Here is a 24,669-nt window from a genome sequence, read left to right on the forward strand (position 1 = left end):
GGATACGCTGTACTGCGCGTGGGGGGAGAGGAGAAGGAGCTGCTGCGTGTGATGATATTAGTGGGGAGGGGATTGCCGGACCCCGGCTGACTCTGTCTGCGCGGTCGCTGCTTCTGCGGTTGGAGGATTCGTGGCAGCTGCAGAGCAACCGACTGAGGGTAACGTGGACTGGAGGAAAAGGTGGGGTGGTCGCTTCGTGGATTGTGGGTGTGTGGAACTCTACCTGGATCAGCTTTGACCTTAGGCTTTGCTGTGCAGTGCTCCTCCTCCCTTTCAGCGCCGCTTTTTAAAGTTGGTTGTGGTCATGTTAGCGCTTTGCTGCCTTTAGGCACCTGCACGGCCAGACTTCCATTCTTGCGGGCTTTCCTTGTGGCATTGGAGGTTTTTCTGCATTCTTGCAGCTATTTTCAGCAAACGACGCTCTGACTAAGCGTTGGAGGGGGAGAAAGCGCTGATCTTAAATCCGAGTAAGAACAGTAACTACTGAAGGTGCAATATTGCGGGTGTCTGCATAGGAAGTTTTTGTGTGCAGCTGCGCTTTCTGTGAACCCGTTATTTAGGGTGATGCAAAAACTATTACTAAAGAGAAGCTATTTCGATTTCTAAATTATTTGTTATCCGTGTTAATCCTGTAAATAACAGATGGTCCAGAAATTAATTGCTCTCTGAAACAAGTTGTTCAACTTCAGGTGAGGCGTTTGCTTTCAAGAAAAAGGGTATGAAAGGATTCTTTTCTTTTTGAAAAGCTTGGAAGGAGATTGCCCCCAAAATAAATTGTTTATAAATACTGTCTGTTAAGAACCAGAATAAATGATGATTGTCTCAATAGCCAGGAAATAACTAAAGAACATGCATTCTGAAATTTGTTTACTTTCTTAACTTTCCTCCATAAGTAAATGGGGAACCTCTAATGAGAAAGAAAGCCTAGATTGTTTGTGTATTCTGTTACTGGTTAACTTTTCATCTTGAATTAGGAACCAAATCTGGATCCTTATAAAATGGTAAAATATTGATGGATTTGTACTCTGTATACCAGGATTGCCAAAAGCAGAGGACCCTCACATGCCCTGTCATCATTTCTTTTGTGAGTCCCAGAATAGGTAGGGGCAACATTGTGGGTAACCTTTTTACATTTAGAGGGTACAGCAGGTGAAATGTGTGTCTAAAGTATTGGAGAGACTTAAGGTTCCCGTTTCTTATCTTAAAATCCCAACCAGAAATGAGTTCTGATTCCTTCCATTTAAGGAGTGTGACACCCACCCACACCCCAATTAACAAAAAATATAAGTATGTGTATGTGTACATAAAATTTGTAGGATAACATTGATTTATCCCATAATATTGTGACTTTCCATTTCAATTTCTCATTAAAGTCAGAACAAAGCATCTGTAGATTTGTTTCTGTGTTTTACCAAGTTTCCTTAGAGTAATTGCACTATCAATAATTGCGAAAGAAGTTAGTCGGATATGAAACTGAAATACTTTGTACTTAAGCAAATTGTGGTTTTAAAGCTGTTATACTTGGCTGGAAGTACATCCTATTTTGAAATTAATTGAGATTACATCTAGGCCTCAGTCTTTATTTAAACCAAAAGACTTGACATGTAAGGTTTCCACTTGATGCAATTTATCCTATGACCAGAAAAGCAAAGGATTCAAAAGAAGACTAAAACAAAATGGGCTAAAAAACTAACAGGGATTCCATAGTGTCCTTGTCCCCAGGTCTTTAGAACAATCAAGTCTTCAATAATTTCCTAAATAACATAAGAGTGAGAATTACATGAATTCTCCAGAGGACAGGAATTTTAACTGAATAGGCACACTTACTTAGTCCTAACAAGATGTCATAACTGGACATACCCACTCTACTGAACCAAAACTGGACATGGATGTAGAGAAGTCCTGTATCTGCCAGCTTAGAAATAAATACCTTTATTCCAAGCAATTTACTTTCAAATTAAGATGCTACAAGATTTCAGCTTTCATTGTCTCTTCAGGGCGGCACCAGAACTCTTTAGATTTCATAACCCAGTTCAGAGAGGTTGCGGTTATTTCATTTCACAACAGTGTTTGTCCATTGATTTTTTTTGTAGATCATATATTTATCTAGGATTTTATCATGGAAATCATAAATAAATAATTTGAGGGTTCTTCAGAAGGGTCTTGAACATGGAATGCAAAATTTTATATTCAAGGTCAATAGGAATCTGCCTGTTTGGTTGAATGCTAAGACCAAGACTAGCTTCATAGATTTTAATTCTAGTTAGGCTTGCTTTTTAAAAAGATTTTTTAATCCCACCTTTATTATTTTTATAAATAAGGCGGTGAACATATATAGTACACCTTTTCTCTACAATAACAACCCTGTGAAGTAAGTTGGACTGAAAGAGTATGACTAGCCCAAAGTCACTCACCTTGTTTTCATGCCTAAACCAGGACTAGACCTTACAGTTTTCTGCTTTCTAGCCTGATACCTTAACTGCTATATCTTGCCTCTCACTTAGGAACATTAAAGATTGTCTCCCAAGACTGATCCTGTTATTAGGATGTGGAAGTTGACTTACCCTATGAATGAGGCATTAAAAACTACCCTTTTATTTATTTGTTTTTACCACCCTGCAGATGGTGAGAACAAAGGATTCAACTTAGATACTCTGTTTCAAACAGCAAAATATTTTAAATATTTCTCCTTCAAATGTTTTTCAAGGAGGAAAAGAAAAATACACAATTGGTTGTTTATTTTGTGCAATGTTTTGTCACACAGTAGATTTTTACGTGAGTGTATTGGAAATTAAACTGATATATAAAGAGCACATAAAAGCATAGATGAGATTCTCTGTCCAAAATGATCAGTGTATTTCCAATGTTATTTTTTCTAACAGTTCTTTTTAAGCTGGGAACTAGTATGTAGGTACACCTACACGGATTCTTTCCTTCAAATATGCCGTCAATTTCAGCTACTATAATTAGCTTACGTACGTTAGGCCAAGATTTCTTACTCATAAAGTTAAATCATCATATTCCCCTGAGTCAGTAACAATAATATCACTTAACAGTAGTGGACCGATAGGTCATATTTATAGCACTTTCTTTGAGTAGCACTCTGATACATTTAGGATTCACAGAAATGGTGCTTAGATAGGACTGGTACTTAGTCCCTGAAGTAGGCGAGCGCAGTTTCAATCTAAAGGTTCTAAAAAAAACTATGGCTATCTAAATGCTATCTATAGAGCTACCTATAGTGTGCTTCACAAGTGGAACAACTTGCCTCCAGAAGTTGTAAATGCTGCAACATTGGAAATATTTAAGAAGAGATTGGATAACCATTTGCCTGAAGTGTAGGATATCCTGCCTAAGTGTGGGGTTTGGATTAGAAGACCTCCAAGATCTTTTCCAACTCTTGTTATTCCATTCCACACAGCCTTTCTTGACATTTTTATTTTGAAGGAATCCTTAAAATATTTTTCAGGTCTTGAGAAACCCCTGAATAATAATTATGCACACAGACATACAAAAATCCCAAACGTAAGCATTCATTTCTCCACAACCTACATTTTACAATGTATAAAGTAGTGAATACGGCCTTGATGGAGATATGCAGAAGCTGTTGCCTAGGCAAAAAAGGCTAAATATTTTTTAAAATCCAGAATGTCCAGATAACGTTCAGAAAGGACACAGGCAAACAACTTCCTAGTTGGCTGAACTACAAAGATGAGGAGAAGATAGCAGAAGAAATTTTTGTCTCTTTCCTGTTGAAGCCCGCCTAGAAGTGACAGTTTAAGACGTGTTTGAGTCAAATCTGGTGATCATGGGCACAGCCACATAGTTTTCCTGCCAAGACTCTGTGAATGATTTTGCCTTTCCCACCTTTTGGGATACTTTTTCATCTTTCTAGTCTAGCCTAACGTTTCTTGATGGTTTCCATCTGTACATTAACTAGTAGGTGTGTCTGCAGGGCGGGGCAGGAGGGTAAGCAACAAGAGTAGTGTTGTATTGGTGTGGCGCAAGCTCTGTCCATTTGAGGCATACAAAAGAGCCATAGCTTGCAGCTGATGCAGCAAATCCTCTAGACAACTTTGCCATCTAGTTCCAGATCTGCTTGACGCTTTGAGATTCTCCAGGGTCACTTAGGCATTGTTTCCTACCTTTAGAAACAAAACAAAACAATCTTCAGAAGGAAATCACAGTTTGTTGTGAATCATTAACTTGCCACTGAGGCCATTTGTTAAATTGATGACTGAGATAAAACTTGAACAATGGATTTTGCATAATTTGTTCTAGGATGCAAGCTGCGTATGAAATATAAATGCACAATACACCAGCATTTTAAAAAAATGGGAAGCATATTGAAAGTAGAGAAGTGTTGGAACAGAAAATAGAATGGGTGCTACCGAGGGAGAGGGTCTGGTTAATATACATGCAACTACATCAAATTTTGGGTTCCACCACAAAACCGTGTTCGACTAAAGGGCGCCCGACGAAACCGCGTACCTGACGTCATCACAGCGCGACAACAGCATGGAGAAAAAAGCACGCTGTAAACGCTAAACCTAAAATTAACCCCTAAACCTAACCCTTAACCTAACGCTAAACCTAATCCTAATCCTAACCCTTAACCTAAACCTAACCCTAAACCTAACCCTAACCCTTAACCTAACCCTAAACCTAACCCTTACCTTAACTTGAATCGGCTTGCTTTCAAAACACTATTTAAAGCGCCCTTCTTTCTCCGTGCTCGCTGTTGTCGCCCTGCTGATGACGTCAGCGACGCGGTTTAATTAGGCGCGCTTTAGTCGAGCGCGGTTTTGTCGTGCCATGCAAATTTTGTATTCTATTTGGACTGGAAGTTTTATTATTGTGACTGTTTGAATTAGCAAGAGTTCTCAAACATTGATTTTTCTTTTCTTTTTAAGTGCTAAGGCTGTTTTACACACATTAAAATGCCGATTATGGTTTTTATTTTCTTTTTAATTATGGTGTGTTTTTATAAGCACTCGTTCCCAATACTGTTCATGAAAGCAAGTATTGTATTTTTGGGAATATAAGTCGCACCAAGATTTTGAAGAGGCAATTTTTTTAAAAAAAGGTTTTGCCTTCCCTGGCCCCAGGATCACTCTGCAGGCCTCTCAAACTCTTTGCACATCCCATGGAGATGTGGGGAGGGCAAAAATGAGCAAAAAATGGTCCATGTTTTTGCAAAAACAGGGCGTGGAGAGAGTTTGGAAGGCCTGCAGAATGCTGCTGGGGGCTGGGAAGGGCAAAAACACCCTCGTTTTTACCCTCTCCAGCCCCCAGGAGCACTTTGCAGGCCTCCCAAACCCTCTGTGGGTCCATTTTTGTGAAAAATGGAATGCACAGGGCAGGGTTTTGGGAGGCCAAAAATGCTGTGTTCAGTATATAAGACACACCCAGATTTTCACCCTCTTTTTGGGGGGAAGAAGATGTGTCTTATACTCCGAAAAATACAGTATTTAGAACACTAAACCGAGAGATTATCAGAGTTAAGATACAGGAGTAGGGTTACTAGATTTGGATTGCCCTTAGATACCAGCACAGAGAAAACCTGTTGCTTCTATCTTGGGGTTCTCTTGCAGTCCAGATCAGATAGCTAGTTCTAGGTCAATCTGTATAAATTTGGTGAGATTATTATATGCACAAAAGTAGAAAGATTTTGTACTATACACAATGGAGGTATGGTTGATGAAGATAATGGAACTTGTGGAGATAGCGAAATTACCTTCCTTGATTACAGAGAAGACAATATGTTTATTGCTGACTAGAAGGCCCCTATGGACATTTTGCTCAAACAAAAAAAAATGAACAAATTATTTATAGTTTTGGTGATTAGAAAAAAAGAGATGAGATGGGGGGGAGGTTTGTAACCAAAGAATAAAAGGTTATTTTGCATTTATACTTAAAATTGGAAGTTTTATTTCTTTTCATTCTTCCCTTTTTGCATTTTTGTCTTGTTCTTTCTTTCCTCTTTTCCTTTCTTTTCTTTATACTTCTGTAAATTTTTATCTTTTCAAAACTCTTGATTCATATATTTTACCTCCCTGTTTATAGTTGCCACATATATAACCTGGATCTTTCTACATTTAAACATAGGACCTCTTTTGAACTATAAGCCTTTCTTATAATCAGCCATGTTGTGCCTATGCTGTGGTAAAGCAGAGGGTTTGGTGCTCCCCGATAGTCTTAGCATTACAATTGGTGATGTGCCAAACTCTTTCCCACTCTATCAACATCATTGGATAAAATGCTGATAGACCTACTCCCTTGCCTGAAAAGAAAGGACACAGCTGCCAATTACAGTGCAATTTGTATAATTATACTGTTCTTTGTGTTACATGCTAGAGAAGTATGTGTTCTGAGAGGCCTTATCCTCCCTCACCAATCTGCCATATGGAGGCAAGTCACATAGTTTAGAAGACTGTTTTAAGAATTGCTAGTTAATAGACATGGAGTGCTTGAAAACTAAAAATGTCTTCTATAAATGGTAGGTATTTTGATGTGTCATGTTAATGGCTTCTGTTTAATTAACAGACACAAACTAAATGTGATAGATTACTTACTACCTGCACAGACTCTGCATTTCAATGAATGTTCCTCATATATCTTCATCTAGTCCTCTAGCAAAATTCCATGCAAGTTGCTTATGATCTACCTAAAAAGGTAGCCACGTCTGAAATTCCGAGAACCTGTCCTGGTGTCAATTAGAAAGATGCTTTGCCTGGCCAGATGAGCACAGCTGCCAACAAAGTACTAGCATAACTGCCCTGCAAGACCCAGAAATTTGATTGGAAACAAAATTGGCTTTCTAGCATGTTGCTTTGCAACAAGCTAATTTCATTGTGGTTCTATTAGAGAATCAACTAGAGCAGGAAATCTGGAAGCCTCTAATGGTATATTTGGCGCTGTATGAACACTATGTCGGGATGTAGCTTTAGAATATGGACAACATGGAGAAAGGGAACAGGAGAGTTAACACATGCCATGCACATGAACTTTGTGCTTCCTTGTGCTACCTCTCAGGAATGTGAACACATTGATTGATTGATTGATTGATTGATTTGTTTATTTATTGCCTGAAGAGGATGTGGTTTCTGGTTTCAGCACCCAAAGGTCCTTTTTCAAGAGGGCAGAAGAAGCTTCTTGGTTGAGAAGCAAAACATCTTCAAAGAAAAACCAGAAAGTCCAGTTGCCCTGTGAAAAAGCACCTTTGAGACAACCATGACCTGGATGACTGAGAATCTCCATAGACGCTTCTGGTCTTAGGTTTCATCCTTGGCATTACCAAGTAGAATTCAAAAAGGCTATGGTCACATACTTCACGAGTCACTATCAGTAGGAAGTACTGAGTAATAAGATCCAATATTTTACCTGAGTACATGCTGCACTTAAGCCATGGTTTGTTTAAGCTGTGATTTGTTGAATAATTTACAATGGCTGGGTATGCCCAATATTTTAAGCTAGCATTGAGCAAACTGCATTATGGCTTATTGTAGTGTACAAGTACAGGAAAATGTGATATCTGTAAGATGCTTGCAAACAGCTTGTCTAGGGATCAGTCAGAAATTTTAAGGTTAAGCAATGCTGTATAGTAAAATACAAATATGTAAAGCTCAGCAATTCAAAGCCAAGTCAATAAAAGCATTATGCAAAGCTTGAAAAAATCAAAGCTGAAACTCATTCAAGATGTTACAGTTGAAACCAGAAAGGGACAAAGAACTAGGGAAAGAAAAAACCATTTAGAGCAGGGGTGTCAAACTCAAGGCCCGGGGGCTGGATCCGGCCTGCGGAGTGGTTATATCTGACCCGCAGGGTTACCCTGGAAATAGCACATTTTTGCTGGCAGAGCTCCCGGGCCACCACAGGCACCCCTGACATGAGTCACGTATAGCTGGCCACCTCCACCCTGCCTCCCGAGGTCAAACACAATGCTGATGTGGCCCTCAGTGAAATCAAGTTTGACACCCCTGATTTAGTGTATCAGTTGGAATCCCTTCAGAAGAAGCTTCCATATTCAGAAGAAAGTATCTCAAATTCTAAGGCTTTTTTCCTAATTTTGTGCCATCCAGATATGTTGTAATAATTTCCAAAATTCCTCTGTTGAGAGGAGTTCTTGACTAAAACATTTAGAAGGCACCAATTTAGAAAAAGTAGCTTTAGATAGCACAGTGCATTTAGTCCCATGGACTTTATGTGCAGCCCAGTGATTGTGGTAAGCTCTCTCTCTCTCTTTTTTAAATAAATTTATAAATAAAATAAAATCAAAGAGGGCAAACCAGCCATTTGGAAGGGGTCTTGCTATTAATCTTTTACAGAGTAGTTGGCACACCATCAATTTCTATTTTTTTCTTCTGAAGACAGGTAGGAAATCACATAAAAATAACTTTGGCAGAGCTATAAGAAAATAAAAGCTTACCCAGCCATATATGAGGACCAAAAATATGCATAAAACTCAAGTCCATAAATATATGACAGAGTGGAAAAAAGAAGGAAAAGGAGAAGTTTGCTGCTAAGCAAACCAATTGTTAAGTGAGTTTTGCCACAATTTATAACCTTTCTTGCCTGAGTTGTTAAATGCATCACTGCAGTTAAGTTAATAACACCATTGTTAAGTGAATCTGGCTTTCCCATTGATTTTGTTTGTCAGGTTTCAAAATGTAATCACATGACCTCGGGACACTGCAATAATCATAAATACATGCCAGTTGCCAAGCATCCAAATTTTGATCACCTAACCATGGGGATGCTACATCAGTCATAAGTGTGAAAAAGTGTTGCAAGTCACTTTTTTCAGTGCCTTTGTAACTTCAAACAGTCACTAGACGAATGTTGTAAGTCTAGGACTACCTGTATTAAAAATTAAGCAACAATAAAATACGTGATGTGTACAGAAAGGGAATGAATGCTCCAGACTTTGTTTCTTATACATGGACATAACTTACTTCATCAGTGCTTATCCTTTAGGAGTAGATTGACATAACCTTGCTCTGCGGCCGTAGTTCAGCTGTGTTTGCCATTGATAAGAGGCCCCGGATGTGGTCATTTTGGATTGCACTAAAACAAAAAGAAAATATTCTAGAGGTGTAATTGTAGTTGAAGCCTACCTGTGTTGCATATTTTTTAAATCCAAAAATGTTGTATTTTAATAAAAAACATGCTTTTTCAATTGGCTTTTCATTTAAATTAAGGGAAACAAAAGGCATCCTAGACATGTGAGCCTAGAACACTTTTTCTGCAGGAGATGTAGAGTGAGATAGACAGGAGTGCTTTCAAAGCTGGTTTTGAAAGATAAAGCCAAACTTAGTATGTGAGGTAAGAGATACAATTCAAAATATATAATACAATAGATTTTGTGTGTAAAGGATTAAGTTAAAGGCTTTTTGCTTGTTGTGTTAACTTGAACGTTATCCTAGGTATGTGTGCTAATTGGAGATATTGTTGTGTGTTTTTCTGCTGATTCTCCAGTGTGCTGCTTAGAGAATCCAAAGGAATGGGTTAATTTTGGTCTGGTTGCCTAGAGACTGAATTGAATAAACTTGGCCTCGCCTCCCTCTTCACTCAAGGCAACGATGTCACTCAAGGCAACTTCAATGGTTCCTCCTGCCCCACCAGAGGAGGCACAGGGAAGTTCCAGACATCACGGTGCGGCTGTCCCCCAAGGTGATCCGCTCTCTCTATTGGTGGACCTCCTCGGCCTTGCTGAAAGGTTGTCTATTTAGATAACCGGATTGGGTCACAATTACGACCAATGCCAGCCTATACGGTTGGGGGGCTCACACCCACTCCTGCATAGCCCAGGGATGTTGGAGCCACCAGGACGTATCGAACAACATCAATTGGCTAGAACTTCGGGCTGTCCATCTCGCCCTTCGGGAGTTCAGAGACTGGGGGTGGGGTGAGACGCATTGATCCTCATGGACAACCTGGATGCCAAAGCACACATCAACTGCCAGGGAGGCACGGACTCCAAGAATCTGATGTTGGAAGCACAAGCACTCTGCCTGTGGGCAGAGTCTCTCCTCCTTTCCATCAGGGCGGACCACATCTCCGGCTCCACGAATGTGCAAGCAGATTGGCTGAGTCAGACGACTGTGGACCAGGCAGAGTGGCAACTCCATCCGGATCTCTTTCTCGACCTGTCCCACAGGTTTGAGGTCCAGCTAGTGGACCTGTTTGCGTCTCCAGCCAACACTCATCTACCTCGATTCTTCAGCAGGTTTCAGACACCCGTGGTGGATGGGGTCAACGCTCTTCGCTGCCCCTGGTCCCTGGGGCTGTTGTATGCATTCCTGCCCCTGCCACTCATCCTGAGGGTGATTCGCAAGATTCTGTTGGAACAGGCGGAGGTGTTGATGGTCGTCCTGTAGGTCTTGGTTCGCCGATCTCCCCATGCCCCCCCCCATGGCGGATACCAGACAACAGGATAATCCTCACCCAAGGGGTCCTCCTCCACCTGGACCCTCAGTGGCTGCAGTTGGCTGTTTTGCCATTGAGGGGGACATGCTGAGGCACAACAATTTTTCCGCACGCGTCATCTGTACCATCCAGATGGCCAGACATCAATCCACTACGCAAGTGTACAATGTGACATGGTCAGTCTTCTGCAGATGGTGCCGCCCCTGGGAATAGCCCCGAGATCACTCCTGCAAGTCCTAGAATTCCTCCAGGACGGCCTGGACAAGGGACTGGCCCCTAATACCTCGCAAAGACAAAAGGCAGCTCTTTCCATGGTTCTTCATGGCAATGCAGGCCGTTCCCTGGCACATCACCCCAGGGTTTGTGCTTTCCTGAGGGGCGCTGCTAACCTCCGACTGCCTATGGTCCACCGCTATCCATCATGGGAGCTGCCCATTGTGTTAGAAGCTTTGACTTCGGCTCCCTTTGAGCCCATCCGTTCCATCAGCCTTCAGTTATTGACTTTGAAGGTGGCCTTTCTCGTCACCATAACTTTGGCTCAGAGGGTCTTGGAGTTGGCGGCCCTGTCTATCCGCAGCGACCTCTGTATTTTCCATCCTGATCCTCCAACTAGACCCGTCCTTCCTTAGTTGGTGTGTGGTGTTGCAGTTAGCAGAACATCTCAAGTGTTTTCATCTCTTGAAACGGCCACACCTTCCATTGAAAAACTGACGAGCTGAGTGAAAGAGGGAGGCATGGCCAAGTTTATTCAATTCCATCTCTAGGCAACCAGACCAAAATTAACCCATTCCTTTGGATTCTCACACAGCGCACCGAGAAAGACCGTTCAGGTAAGTACAATGGTCTTTCTCCAAAGACAGATGTCAAATCATGTTGTCGTCATGTGACGTAACGTGGCTTGTCCCCCTCCCCTTTGCTAAAATGGGGTGGACGGGCCAACACATGACACATCCTGCCCGTGAGCCGCGAGTTTGACACCCCTGTCCTAAGACATTTTTAGAGGGGGTTGGAAAAAGCAACATAACTCAGCATTGGAGGGGAAGGATGGTAATTCACAGGAATTCAGGAAATTCATCATTCAAAGAATTGTTTTAGGTTACTGATTTTCTTTAATAACGTGATGTCTTTATATCCAGGACAGGAATTTAGATATTTTAAACTGGCCAATAGAGTTAAAAATGTCTGTTCAATTCCCTTTTCATATTCATTCTCCCCATCCCACCCCACCCATTCTTTTCATATAGTTTTTGCCTATGTCAGAATGCGTAAGTACATCTCAGTGTTTCCCTGCAGTCTGGGTCTGATTCACAACTACATTATTCTAGCATTACAATGCCTCCAGTCAATCTTTTCCTCTGTGGCTCTTTCTCCTGAGAGATAAGAGAAGCACAGGGGAAGGTAACCAGCATAAATGCCCACTGTGGTTTCTTCCACCACTTGATTTACAGCCTTATTCTAGGCATGTATAAAGCGGATGTTAAAATTTATAATCGTCACATCCTGGCTACTGTGTGGTTATTTGGACATTCAATAATATATTCAAATCTATGAATAATACATGCTATGTTGTTTGATCAGCCACACACATAAATTGGAATTTGCTGGCTTGTGCAGAATCCCAAGGTTTATAGATGTACCAATTAATCTTTGGTAAAACGATGATGACTAAAACAAATTGCAGGGATGTAAAAATGACCACACCTATGACATCATTATGTAAATATAGATATTTGTAGCTTGGCTTACTGCCGCTATTGAGACCAGAATTCTGTTTTATAAAAGGCAGTTGTTAAGTTAGTCACATCCAATTTTACAACTTTTTTGCCACGATTGTTGTTAAGTGAATCCCGTGATTGCTAAGCAAATCTGGCTTTCTCCATTTTGTTAAGGAGGGGTGCAGTTGGTGATCACATGATCCCGGGAAGCTGCCGCTGTTATAAAACTGTGAGAGTCATAAAACTTGCCAGTTGCCAAGTGCCCAAATTTTGATCATGCGACTGGGGGGGGGGGGGGGTGCGGCGACAATCATAAATGTGGGAACCAGTCACAAATCATGCTTTTTCAGGGCCATTGTAACTTTGGACACTAAAAGAATGGTTGCGAGTTGAGAAGCATTTGTACCCTAATTACGCACACACATTGCAAAGTCTGATGCAGGTTTGCAAGTTGTGGCATTTGGATAATTATGTCATTGTGAAATTTGTACTGCAGGCATCCATGGTCAGAGGATCCCATGGGGCTCTTAAGGGAGGCAATGGCAAAAGCAGAGTTGCACTGATGTAGCACACCCCACCCTTTGGATATACATAAAGATACAGGTAGTATTCAACTAATGACCATAATGTATCCTGCCCATTATGATCTCTGGTTGTGATGGTCATTAAGCAAGGTGTCTACATGATCGCCTAACTTAACAATACCCATTTATGCTCTCCCCATTGTCATTTTTATTCCATTGGACCTCCCACCTGGTAACTCATCATTCCCTTCTGTTTAGTTGTTATTTCAGTATTTGGATTTGCTTTCTTCTATGAAGCTTTTCCTAGATGCTTCCATTCCAAATGCCTAATGGAAAATTGGGGGACTTTTTTCTTTTCCAAATAAGAAATTCTAGATCGAAATATATTCTTCCTCTGTATATAAGACTGGACCGATGCCATCCTCATTGTGTGTGAGCAGCCCTCTGTGAAATGTTGACTTTGGACCATTCTGAAGATGCCCCCAGCAGCATTCAGAGGCTAGAGAAAGTAGTTTCTCTGTTTTCCATAAACACTTTCTTTAGCTCAGAAACGCATCCTTCAATGGCAGTTTTTACTGTGACAAAAGTTGTTTACGAGTGGAGAATAATCATATTAACTGCACTTACCATATTTTTTGGAGTACAAGACGCACCTTTTACCCTCAGAAAAGAGGGTGAAAATCTGGGTGCGTCTTAAAAATGCAAATACAGCGTTTTTGGCCTCCTGAAACCCCGCCCCCTTTGCAAAAATGGCTGTGCATAGCCTTTAGGAGTGCTCCTGGGGACTGGGGAGGGCAAAAATGAGCGAAAAAGGGCCATTTTTGTTCGTTTTTGCCCCCTCAGCCCCCAGAAGCACTCTACAAGCCTCCTAAAGGCTATGCATGCCCCATTTTTGACAAAAAACGGGCCGTTTTTGGGAAGTCTGCAGAGTGCAAAAACATTTTTTTTAATTTGCCTCTTAAAATCTTGGTGCGTCTTATATTCCAAAAAATACGGTATTTAAGCAACATAACTATTTAGAATTAATCAAATTTAATTTTTTCCCTGATTCCACCCACTACTTTGCCCTGATCCTATCTTCTTGTTGGAATGTGATCCATGGCATGCTACTTTAAAACCAGTTTGGTCTCAGAGCAAACAAGGTTTACAATCCACTGTAATTTTCCTTGCTCTTTCCTCTCCCGATTATTAAGAGCAATTAACTGTTGAGATTATTCAAGATTATTAATAATTAATTATTAATTAATTCAAAATTAATACCTTCATAATTGTACTTTTTCTCCCCTCTAGTGTTTTATGCTTTTCAACAACTGATGAGCTTGCATACAAAGCTTGTTCTGATGTAGTCACTGTACTGTGCACCAAGCTGTTAGATTAGAATTCTTCTCCCTAAAATAGGAACTTGTTTGCACATAATGCCGAACAAAGATTAAGGGTTACAAAGCAAACTTCTGCAAATCTTTGTATCATACTTTTTCATTTTTTCCTTTAGCTTGCAAAAAACCCAACAACATGCTCAGAAGTATTCAATTCTATTTTGTATTGTTCTTTTATGTGCCATTTAAATGTAATATATCCAGAGTTACAAACCTTATCTTTGTGGGGGGAAACCTTCAGATTTTAGGATTCAAGAGCTACAATAAGAAAGGGGTATTGTCAGATGTACCTCCTTCAAAATTCAAAAAAGGAAACCCCAACTCCATTGTTTTAGAGAAAAGATACTTTTACTGAATATGAAGTGATAGCATCGCACGTTTAGCAAGATCTGAGGCTAAAAGGCGCGAAATTGTACATATCAAAAGATATTTACCCAAATCTCTCCCCCCAACAACCTCAAGCTAAATATCCGATCTTTAGCCCCCAAGGGTGTCATGTGGGGTGCATCTTTAGGAAGCCTCATCCATCTGGTATGCAGAGACGGTTGACCTTGACGAAACCTAAACAGGACCATTCAGCATGCACAGAAGATGATGAGAACATAACTCCCTCTTCATTTAGAGATATCACCTCCAGCACGATTTCCCACCAAACCCCCTCCCTCCCTGTTACTATGGCAGCCGATAGCAAGCAAAGCTATATAGAGGCTGACAGGTATTCACTTTGGCCACTCAGAGGAAAGTGGCTGCCATATATTTTTTTAACTATAAATTGTAAAGTGTTACAGGGAAACTTCAATTTTCTACATTGAGAGATCCCCTCCCCCCCATGTTAAAGCATTTGATCATAAGAACCCTCACTTGCTAATTAAGTAGGACTATGCAGAAACTATGTTTTCGAATGTTCCATTCTAACCCTCAAATTCCATTCTAAGCATTTTCTAGTTTGAGCATTCTGTGATGAAACTTCCCTAGACTTCCCTGTGAGAATTAGGCCTTTGTGTAATCTAATCCTTTTTAAAGCCATCAAAACATGTGGCTGTCAACATGTTTTAGTTTGTTTCCCTAAGTTAATATATTACGTAAAAATAATCTCACTGCTTGTTAACTTAATTTAGTATTACAACTTTTCTCTATCTGATCTATGTACAGTTTAATAATTGTCATATTTCCAGCTACTTGTATTAAGAAAAGCCCTTCCCAACATCTTTGTTTTTCTCTGGTTGATTTTTTGTTAGATGAATTCATGCATGGAAATATAGATGTATTCAAGCACTTATGCCTGATGGAAAGGTGGAACTCCACGTGGTATTCTAAAGATAGCTGTTTTGCAGATCTATATCACAGCTATTATTAACCTAAAACAAGTCAGCCCTTTTTCCTAGACCTACAGCAGAGAAATGGGATAATGAAGGAAGACAAAGCATAACAATCCAGATCTTGATTTGTTCCAAGCATATAGATGGACTTCTTTCAAGCATATAAAGAACTGAAGATCCTGAAGGATGGTAAATTTTCAACTCTTGTTTCATTCACCATATACTTTTTGTGCTATGAACCGGTATGTTGTCTGTGAAGCACACATTTAATCCTTTTTTAATAGAATTACATGCATTTTTGTTTTTCCTCCTTGTGTAAAAATATTGTTTGGTATTTATAAATAGATGTAATATTGCTCCTTTACCATTATTTGCGAGCATCTATTGGTGCTTTGTCTTTTTTACAGACTCCTCAATTTCTGGTTCATATTGTTGAAAGTCGGGATTGTTGGAAACTCTTGTCAATTTCACGAGTACCCGGAGAACCCAAAATTTAGTAATGAAATTGATATGCTTGTCTTCTAAGCTTGTCACTTCTGGAAGCCTGGAGGCAGAGGTGGATGAAAGTAATCCTTCTCAGAGGTCACTGGAGACTTGAGACTACCAGGGATTTACACAAATAAATCAAAGTAAATGCTGCCTATTTTGTATCATCATCCACTGTAATGGCTGATGGCTATCCAAAATGTACAGTGCAGCCTCCAGAGATCTAAATTGCTCATCCCTGCTGTAAGCCAGGTGAAATGATTGCTTAGCACAATAAGTGAAGTTAGTTACTGTAGCCAATGTAGTTATTGTGAGTCACTGGACCCTGTTCTTCACTGTCCAAATTAAAACAGTGGGGAAATTGCTTATTCATAATGTATTTAAAATAAGCAAATGGATTATAATTTCAACTGTGCATTAAATGAGGTGGGATAAGATTCCTAATGATTGAAATTCTTGTAAATGTATGTGTGATTTCAGCCTGGGTATGTTGTTTTTTTGAGTTCCCTGTAAAATGGAGTCTGAAATAATAAGGCTGACTACATTAGAATTAGACCCTTCTTTTTTTCGCTTTGTACCTTTAATGTATAAGTAAGCTCATGATGTGCTTTTTTGTGCTTTAATTAGGTTTGGAAAGATGTGCACATTCTAGATAAGTACATGAAACAAAACCTAATTCATTCCAGTTTTCTCATTTGTTTCTTATTTTGCATCACAATTTTCCACTCAAATAGTGAGCACACAACTGTGTGCATACATTAGAGAAAGTGCTTACAAACCATGTATAATAAATCAAATTGCATACAAAAAACGTGGGTTAAAAGAAAACTGTTCATCAATATGCCAATTCTCCTGATGTAATTTTGTTAAGTAATTTGGAGTTGGCTGTAGAAACTGAATGAAATAAAATTGTAGAAAATAAAGCCACCTGACTTAACTGTACTGAACAGATTGGATGGTATTATCAACTAGAACCATTTATGTTACCTTTAGATTGTTCTTGTAAATTTTGCAAATAAGAGGAATATCTTTTAAAATTATGCTGGCATTAAAGTTCCAGTTCTTTCTCATGAGTTTTAGATATTAAATATTTATCATAACATTTAACAGTATTTTTAAATGTTCTTTATGGCTGAAAGAGATGAATTAAGAAAAGGACTAGACTACAGTGACTAACAGTTTTGTTTTATATTTCTACAATGGAAGTCAATATAAACATATTCAGAAGCTAATAATTATTCTGCTCTTGGGAACATGTATAACTTCATTTTAGGGCTAAGTGGAATGGGGAAAAATCAATTTTCTTACCATAAATATTGATTATTTTATAAATCATAACAGTAAAGATAAAATAGAATAGAATAACAGAATTGGAAGGGACCTTAGTGGTCTTCTAGTCCAACCCCCTATGTGAGGTGGTCTGAGATGACCAAAGAACTGCAGATCCCGTTACAAATATCCATGGATTTGTCTCAGAATGTAATCCAATTGGGTTTTTTTTATTCCTATTTTCACAATTTTCCTTCCATGGAATCAGTCCTCCCATGTCAAGTTTGAAGCCCAGAATTTACTGAAATAAGTTAAAAACCTGTTAAATCTTACAGGGATATTAAAACATCCTTGAACTTTGAAAGGCAAGATGGCATCAGGTTCATAGATTGGGGTTTTTCCACCCTTGTATGGAATCTTAACGTGCTTTTAGTTTTACCTCATTTCCTATATTAGTTTGCGGTGTAGCTTCTGATACTCCTAAACCACATTGTTTCTTACTTCCTATATATTGTTTACCACAAGTAGTTTTCAAACCATAATAGTTGAAATATACTTAACGGATTGTACACATTTTTGCTTTCACTGTGGTGGTTTTAGTTTGAAGTGGTCATTATCTCCAGCAAGAATTAACGATTAAAAACATAACTATTCAGGATGATTCTGTGCTGCTAATTACATAATTAAAGGCTGTTATATTAGGACTGGAAGCAGAAAAGAAGAGAGAAAATTATTTGCTTTGGACTACATAAAAAAGCAAAGAAATATATTGTATTTTTCAAGTGACTTTGCTTCAGTCATCCTATTATACTAGTTTAAAATAATCCACTCTGAAAATTTAATGCGAGCAGAGCTGGTAGTTATTTATTGTTTTGAATAAGGGCTATATTATAGAGATAATCCTTGTTTAGCAACCACAGTTGGGACTGGCAACTCGGTCATTAAGCAAGGTTCACTAATGGAACCATGTCTGTGCTTATGATCTTACTTTTGTTTTCCTTTGCTTTATAGACCTTCAAATGTTATAAGTGTGAGGTTGGTCATAAAGTTGCTTTTTTACCATCATTATAACTAAAAAGTCACTAAATGAAGCAATCTCATGAAGCTACTAAATAAGGACTATCTGCAAATGTACAAGTCAAGCTCTTCATATAGTTTATAATGCTAAGAAGAGGTTTTGGGCTATAGTTGCCTTTAATTATAAACTAAAATATTTGTTGCTTTTCTTCTTTTTATACTTTTCTTTATGCATAATATGATGAGAACAGGAACTTCTATTTCTAGTTTGTGATAAGTTAGAGTTTTCATCTGAACACTGCTACCCTGATGAGCAAGATACATGGAAATAAAATATGTATGCTTATTAAAATAAACTGTGTTTTTTCAATAAAATATAGTGCATCTAGTATGTGTGAAACTTTTTCTGGCCCTCTGAAAGTATGTACAAGAATCAAATTAAGGATTGGAGTTTAATAATAGAATTGTATTCTGAATAAAAACACCAGTTTTCATTCTGCTTCTTCAAGGGATAAGTCACATTTCAGTTACTTCTGAAGCTCTTTTGTCTTGTAGGAAATATGTATGTATGTGTGTGTATGTATGTGTATATATGTATGTATGTACATATATATATATATATATATATATGTACATATATGTCATATATATATATATGACACAGAGCAGCTGCATATCGAAGGACAAAAAGAGACAAATAAAGCATGTTTTCAGTGTAGAATACAAAACAAAACCCTCAATCTTTTCACATTTTAAGCCATTTTTACAACAAAATAATTACATTCATCAAAACCTCAGTGTTTTATTTCTTTCAGTTTCAAGCAAAAAATCCAGAAGGGATTTCCAAGGAGAAACAAAACGAGATAAATTTTCCTCTTTAATTAAAACACTTTCACCATCTCCACTACCGTATTTCCCTGAAAATACAACCTGTCCTGAAACTAAAGCCTTGCCACATTTTTTGTGTGGGCAAAAATATAAGCCCACCCTCAAAAATACCCCCCCTGGACACCACCAACCCACCTCTGGCCAGGCAGAGCACCACTCACCGATATAGCGGTATCCTGAAGGCACCATGCCGCAGGAGCCGGGGGGGAGGCGCTCACATTGCTTGCTGCCTTCGGGATACCGCTAGGTTGGGGTGTGGCTTTCTGCCTGGCCAGAGGGAGGAGCCCAGCTCTCCCTGCAGCAGCAGCCACTGCCGCCGCCGCACTCCAAACATAACGTCTTCTCCGGTTCCAAACTCAGCTGCCGAGTCTTCCAGCAACGGCTGCTCTAGGAGTGCAGGCTGGCTGCTGGAAGACTCCGTAAAAGAGTCTTCCAGACAGAGAGTCTTCCAACAGCTAGCCCACAACAATAGAGCACACTCCTGGAGCGGCCGCTGCTGGAAGACTCGGCAGCCAAGTTTGGAACTGGAGAAGATGTTATTCTCAGAGCGCGGCAGCGGCTGCTGCAGCTAGAGCTGGGCCCAGACATGTTGAAGCTAGGAGGCATGCCTGCTGGGGGTGGAATAGGCGCTCGTGCAACCCTCTTCTCCAGCCCGGCAGAGCTCGATACACTGACCTAGAGGGTATCCCTAATGTGACAAGCCACGGGAGCTGGGGAGTGGGCAGAGCACCATGTGGCTTGGCGCCTTAGGGATACCCCCTAGGTCAGTGAATGGCACTCTGCCCGGCTGGAGAGGGGGTTTGCCAGGCGGTTGCTCGTGAGCTTGGTCACCTCATGGCTGCTTTGCCCCTGAGGCTGTGCCTGGCTCTTTGGGAGCCAGTTCACAAGGGAGCAGCCGCCCAGCAACCCCAAAAACAATAAGGCCATATTTTGTAAGTAAAAAGAAAATAAGACCCTGTCGTATTTTCGGGGAAACACAATAACTTCATTACCTTCGTCATCCACTTTTCGGTTATGGGAATTAGTGTATCTTTCCACCTTTGTGCATATACGATCCACGCTATTGTCAACACATGCTGTATAATAACAAAGTTCCAAATTGTCTTTCAAGTTCTTTGTCTATCAGATGTAAAAAGAAAACTTCTGGTTTCAATTTTGTATTTATATTAACAATCTAAAGGCCACATTTCTCATGGATAATGATTTGGCAACTGATGTATATTCTGAAAGTGTTCCACTGCCTGCTTCTCATCTTATTGTTAATTCATCTTGAGACGTGGTCAAGATGCAAATAGGCTCTTATATCACTCAACAAGAAAGACTGTTTTAGCAGCCTACTAACAAGAACGGTTGCTGAGTGCCATTTGCTGCTTGTTGTTTTCTCAACCCAGTCAGTACCAGGTAGGAACCATGAACATGCGATAAAGTAGTATACTTATTTAAACATCAGTGTTTAATTTATACTGTAAGGAAAGCTAATGCCAAAACACAGTGTTCTAGAATAAGCTTGGGAAAATGTCCTCTTGATCACAACATGTCTGTATATCATAACAACATTCCTTGATATCTTTACAATATAGAGCTTCATACCTGCCTGATCTTGGCTAGAAATTCTGAAAACTAATCCCATCCCTTGTGGATCAGTTTTGTGAAAAGTAAATGTGAATCCATGCCAGGATTGCCATAGACATGTTGAGCAGAATGTGTGCAGGAGCTGTTACATTAGCTATTGTTAGTAGGTAGGATATACAGTATGTCACATGGTAAAATTCCACTTTTAAATTCAACTAGGTGATTTAGTTGCAAAATGTTACATGGCTATTTGAATTGGTGAATATATTTTAGCAGAGAAGGAAAAAATAAGCTCTTTTCTAGACTTTGATAGCTTATTTTAAATCGTATTTAATTTCAGACAGACTAGATAGAATAACAGAGTTGGAAGGGACCTTAGAGGTCTTCTAGTCCAATCCCATCAGGGGTGGGTTCAGGACAGCTTTACTGCCAGTTCGCTTGTGCGCACGCTGGATGCGTGCTGTACGCACATGCACAGTTCAATTAAAATTATTCTGCGCAGGTGCAAAACTTAAAAACAAGATAGCATCATTGACCTGGGAACCATTTCAGGGGCATAGCAGGCCTGGGTTGCTGCCGGTTCCAGAGATTCAGGCCGACATACCACTACCAGTTCAGCCGAACCGGTAGGAACCCACCTCTGAACCCTCTGCTCAGGCAAGAAACTTTATACCATTTTAGACAAATGGTTGTCCAATTTGTTCTTAAAAACTTCCAGTGTTGGAGCATTCACAATTTTTGGAGGCAACTTGTTCCACTGATTAATTGTTCTAACTGTCAGGAAATGTCTCCTTAGTTCTAGGTTGCTTCTCTCCTTAATTAGTTTCCATCCATTGTTTCTTGTCCTGCTCTCAGGTGCTTTGAAGAATAGCTTGACTCCCTCTTCTTTGGGGCAACCCCTGAGATATTGGAACATTGCTATCATGTCACCCCTTGTCTTTCTTCTCATTAAACTAGACATGTGCATTATTTCAGCAACCATTCTTTATATGTTTTAACCTCCAGTCTCCTAATCTTTGTTGCTGTTCTAATTTTGAACAGGATTGTATGTAAATCATGCAAAGCAACATTCTTGGGCCATGTCCTGTTGTTAGTTGCTTCCTAGCAAATGTTTTGAAATGCATAGAGCTGCAAATGTATTGAAAATGAACGTGAGCCTCAGTCAACATTATTATCTTCACAACAGTTACAGGACATCTATTGCTTTGAATTACATCTTTCTTTGGAAATCAAGGTAACTCATAACATAGCATAATAGGTACTCCTCAATTGATGACCATAATTGAGCCTGGCCATTCTGCTCACAAGTCATGTTAGTCACAAGTCATGTTGGTTGTAAGTCTGGTTAGTGATGTAACCACCTGATTTTGTTCTTTTCTGTGGGGATCGTTCAGCAAACACTGTAGTTTTTAAGCGAAGCAATGGCTCACCATGGGTGTGTTTTTGCCAAAAAGCAGAAGTAAAGACCAGCTTTCTGCAAAATCATCATAAAATGCAGTCACATGACTACACAAAGCTGCAAAAAGCTGTAAATGTGGTCCAGTTGCCAAGTGCCAACATTTGGTCACATGTCCGGGGGGGTGGGCAACTATTGGAACTTCAAATCTGGGTCGTAAGTAGCCCCCAGGCAAGTCCATTGGAACTTTAAATGGATGTAAGTCAACTTGAACACTTTCCATACATGTGATCATGTTTAGTGTTCAGAATTCTTAGTCATGAACATGCTAGTTGGGATTTCCGGCATGGAATACACCCAGATTCGAAACAAATGCTCTGTTGCAGTGATAGAGTACCTCTCTTGACCCCCCCCCCAATATGCTTGATGTTAGATGCCTTCTCATTTTTAAAAATCAAGAACACTTCATATTTTGGGACCTCACTACTTTTGAGATATAAACAACAAAAAAGCAGTAAGTTAGAAAGAAATAAAAAAATTAGGATAATAACACAGCAGCAAGCTAGAAAGAAATAAGAACTAAGGATAATAATATAGCCTTCACATTTATTTTTTCATTTCACATTATTAGGTGCAAAAGAAATGCATTGATCTTTAATTTGGTATACTTCAAATGCATTGAGCTATAAAGAACTAAAGAAGCTTCTTAGATGGGAAGAAAAATGCTTTCAAGGAAAAAAACAAGAAAGCCCAGTTGCCTTTTGAAAGGCACTGTTAGGTAAGCTTCCTGTTGGGAGAGCGAGTACGTTCAGAGAAGCGTTGCTAGAGTTGTGTTGGATAACACACAAACCAGCATACAGAGACACTGCAGTTTAAATAGGCTTTTACTTTCGTGGAAATAGAGGTATCAGAGTCCATCAAACAGTCCAAGTCATACACGGATAATTCAGTCAGTCATCAATGTCTTTCAGTTGAGGGATAATCCAAATAACATAGCCCAGTATCATATAATCAGTTCAGTATTCAAGGTTTGCTAACAGTTGCAAAACTTACAATAGCTCACGGCACTTAGATCAGATCAGCCCAGCATCTAACAACCAGAGAGCTAACAGTCATTCTGGCTCCCTCTTATGGCCAATTGAGGAAAACAGCAACCAATCACATTTTACAGTATGATTTAAAGAAACAGGTATAGCATTGTTACATGATTTATATATTTGCCAACCCAACTGTTAGATTATATTCCTAACATTCTCCCCTTTGGGTAGGACAATATATAAATCTTACAATCTTAATCCGTATTCCTCGCAACAACGCAACAACAAGCACCTTTGGGACAGCCATGACCTGGATGATTAGGAATCTCCATAGGCTGTGCTGTAAACTTTTCCAGCCATCTTGGTCAATGATCTAGCAAGTTGTGGTCCAACATGTCTAGAGAATATAGGTTTGGCAAATGTATGAAGAGATTCTTCAGATGTTTCCCATCCTAGGTTGTTCGTGCACAGGAGATTGTGCTACTTCAGTTCAGAGGTGCTTAGTATTCCTTAGTGGCCTGCTCTGTGGTCCTTAACACAAATAAATAGGTCATGCATTTGTCTTTTGTCTGAACAGCTTGATTTCTTGTCCAACAAACGGTATAACTGAAATTAAATACCTCAGAGAATTCCAGCTTAGTTTATAATTTCATAACTAGCTGCGTTGTTCTCCCTGTATCCATCTGCTCAGTTGATAAATTAGCTGTGAATGCAAGGCTTGGAGAGCTTTTCTTGCATGTGCAATTAAGTGTTATTTAACAAAGATAATGCCAATTTCCAATCGGAATTTCTTCTTGAAGTTCAGAATTAAAGGGGCGTTGAAGGAAGCATTGCATATCATTACATTTATTACCATGGCTAATGTAGTTCTGCTCAGTCTTGCTGAAACCAACAATTCATCTGTAATCAGTCTGTATTCCCAAACCTCATTTAGCTTAAAGAACAACAGCAGTAATAAGTTTTTATGGCCACTCAGATGCTTAATACTGCTTAATCAGTGTTATCTCTGACTCCCTTTGGCAGCATGGGTGGGAAGAGTACAGTAAAGTGAGCAGAGATATATTGTTGCACATAATTTCATGGGGATGAAATTCTAGCCCACTTATAGCCATGGTTCAAATCCCTTGGGTATTGAATGCACAGTCTGATGAAGTGCCCTGTTTCTCTCTTTTGCTTTCTCATCCTATTAAATAGTTAAAGTCTAGCCTGTAAATAAATCCCCTGCTTGGGAGAAACCACAAGCAATCCTCTTCTCTGACCAGAAAAACACCATAATAAAAAGTGTCTCCATGGCTCTGTTTACAGTGACTGCTTGAATCAGCAACATGTTCTGCGGTTAAGTTCTTTCTGAATTAATTTTTCTTTTCTTAATGGTTGTTAAACCCAATAATATGCAAGCTTAATTGGAAATGATTCTTATTAGCTTCAGTAGAAAAACTTGCCTGCCTTGTGTATAATCCTATGCATATTGATCCAGGAATTCTGTGCTGAATATTATTTCTGTCCAGAGGATTGCAGAATTGTTCTTGTAAATCACCTTTGAATCAACCAAAGGAAGAAATGTTCAAGGCAAGTCTTTCAGGTGTTCAACTTCCATCATGACAGCAAAGCAAATAATCCAGAGAAATAACAAATCCGTGCA

The 24,669-nt window shown here is 39.5% G+C and overlaps 1 long non-coding RNA gene across 2 annotated transcripts; it reads left to right on the forward strand.

The window, feature by feature from the left end:
- Positions 1-11: 11 nt before the first annotated feature.
- Positions 12-16,747, forward strand: LOC116513792. Of its 2 annotated transcripts, XR_004256035.1 has the most exons (3): positions 12-180; positions 12,640-12,746; positions 15,282-16,747. It is a non-coding gene; the product is annotated as an uncharacterized LOC116513792 (long non-coding RNA). The 2 variants fall into 2 exon arrangements; XR_004256036.1 differs by lacking the exon at positions 12,640-12,746.
- The last annotated feature ends 7,922 nt before the right edge of the window (positions 16,748-24,669 follow it).

Source organism: Thamnophis elegans, chromosome 10 (genome assembly GCF_009769535.1).
Source record: "Thamnophis elegans isolate rThaEle1 chromosome 10, rThaEle1.pri, whole genome shotgun sequence".
NCBI lineage: Eukaryota > Metazoa > Chordata > Lepidosauria > Squamata > Colubridae > Thamnophis > Thamnophis elegans.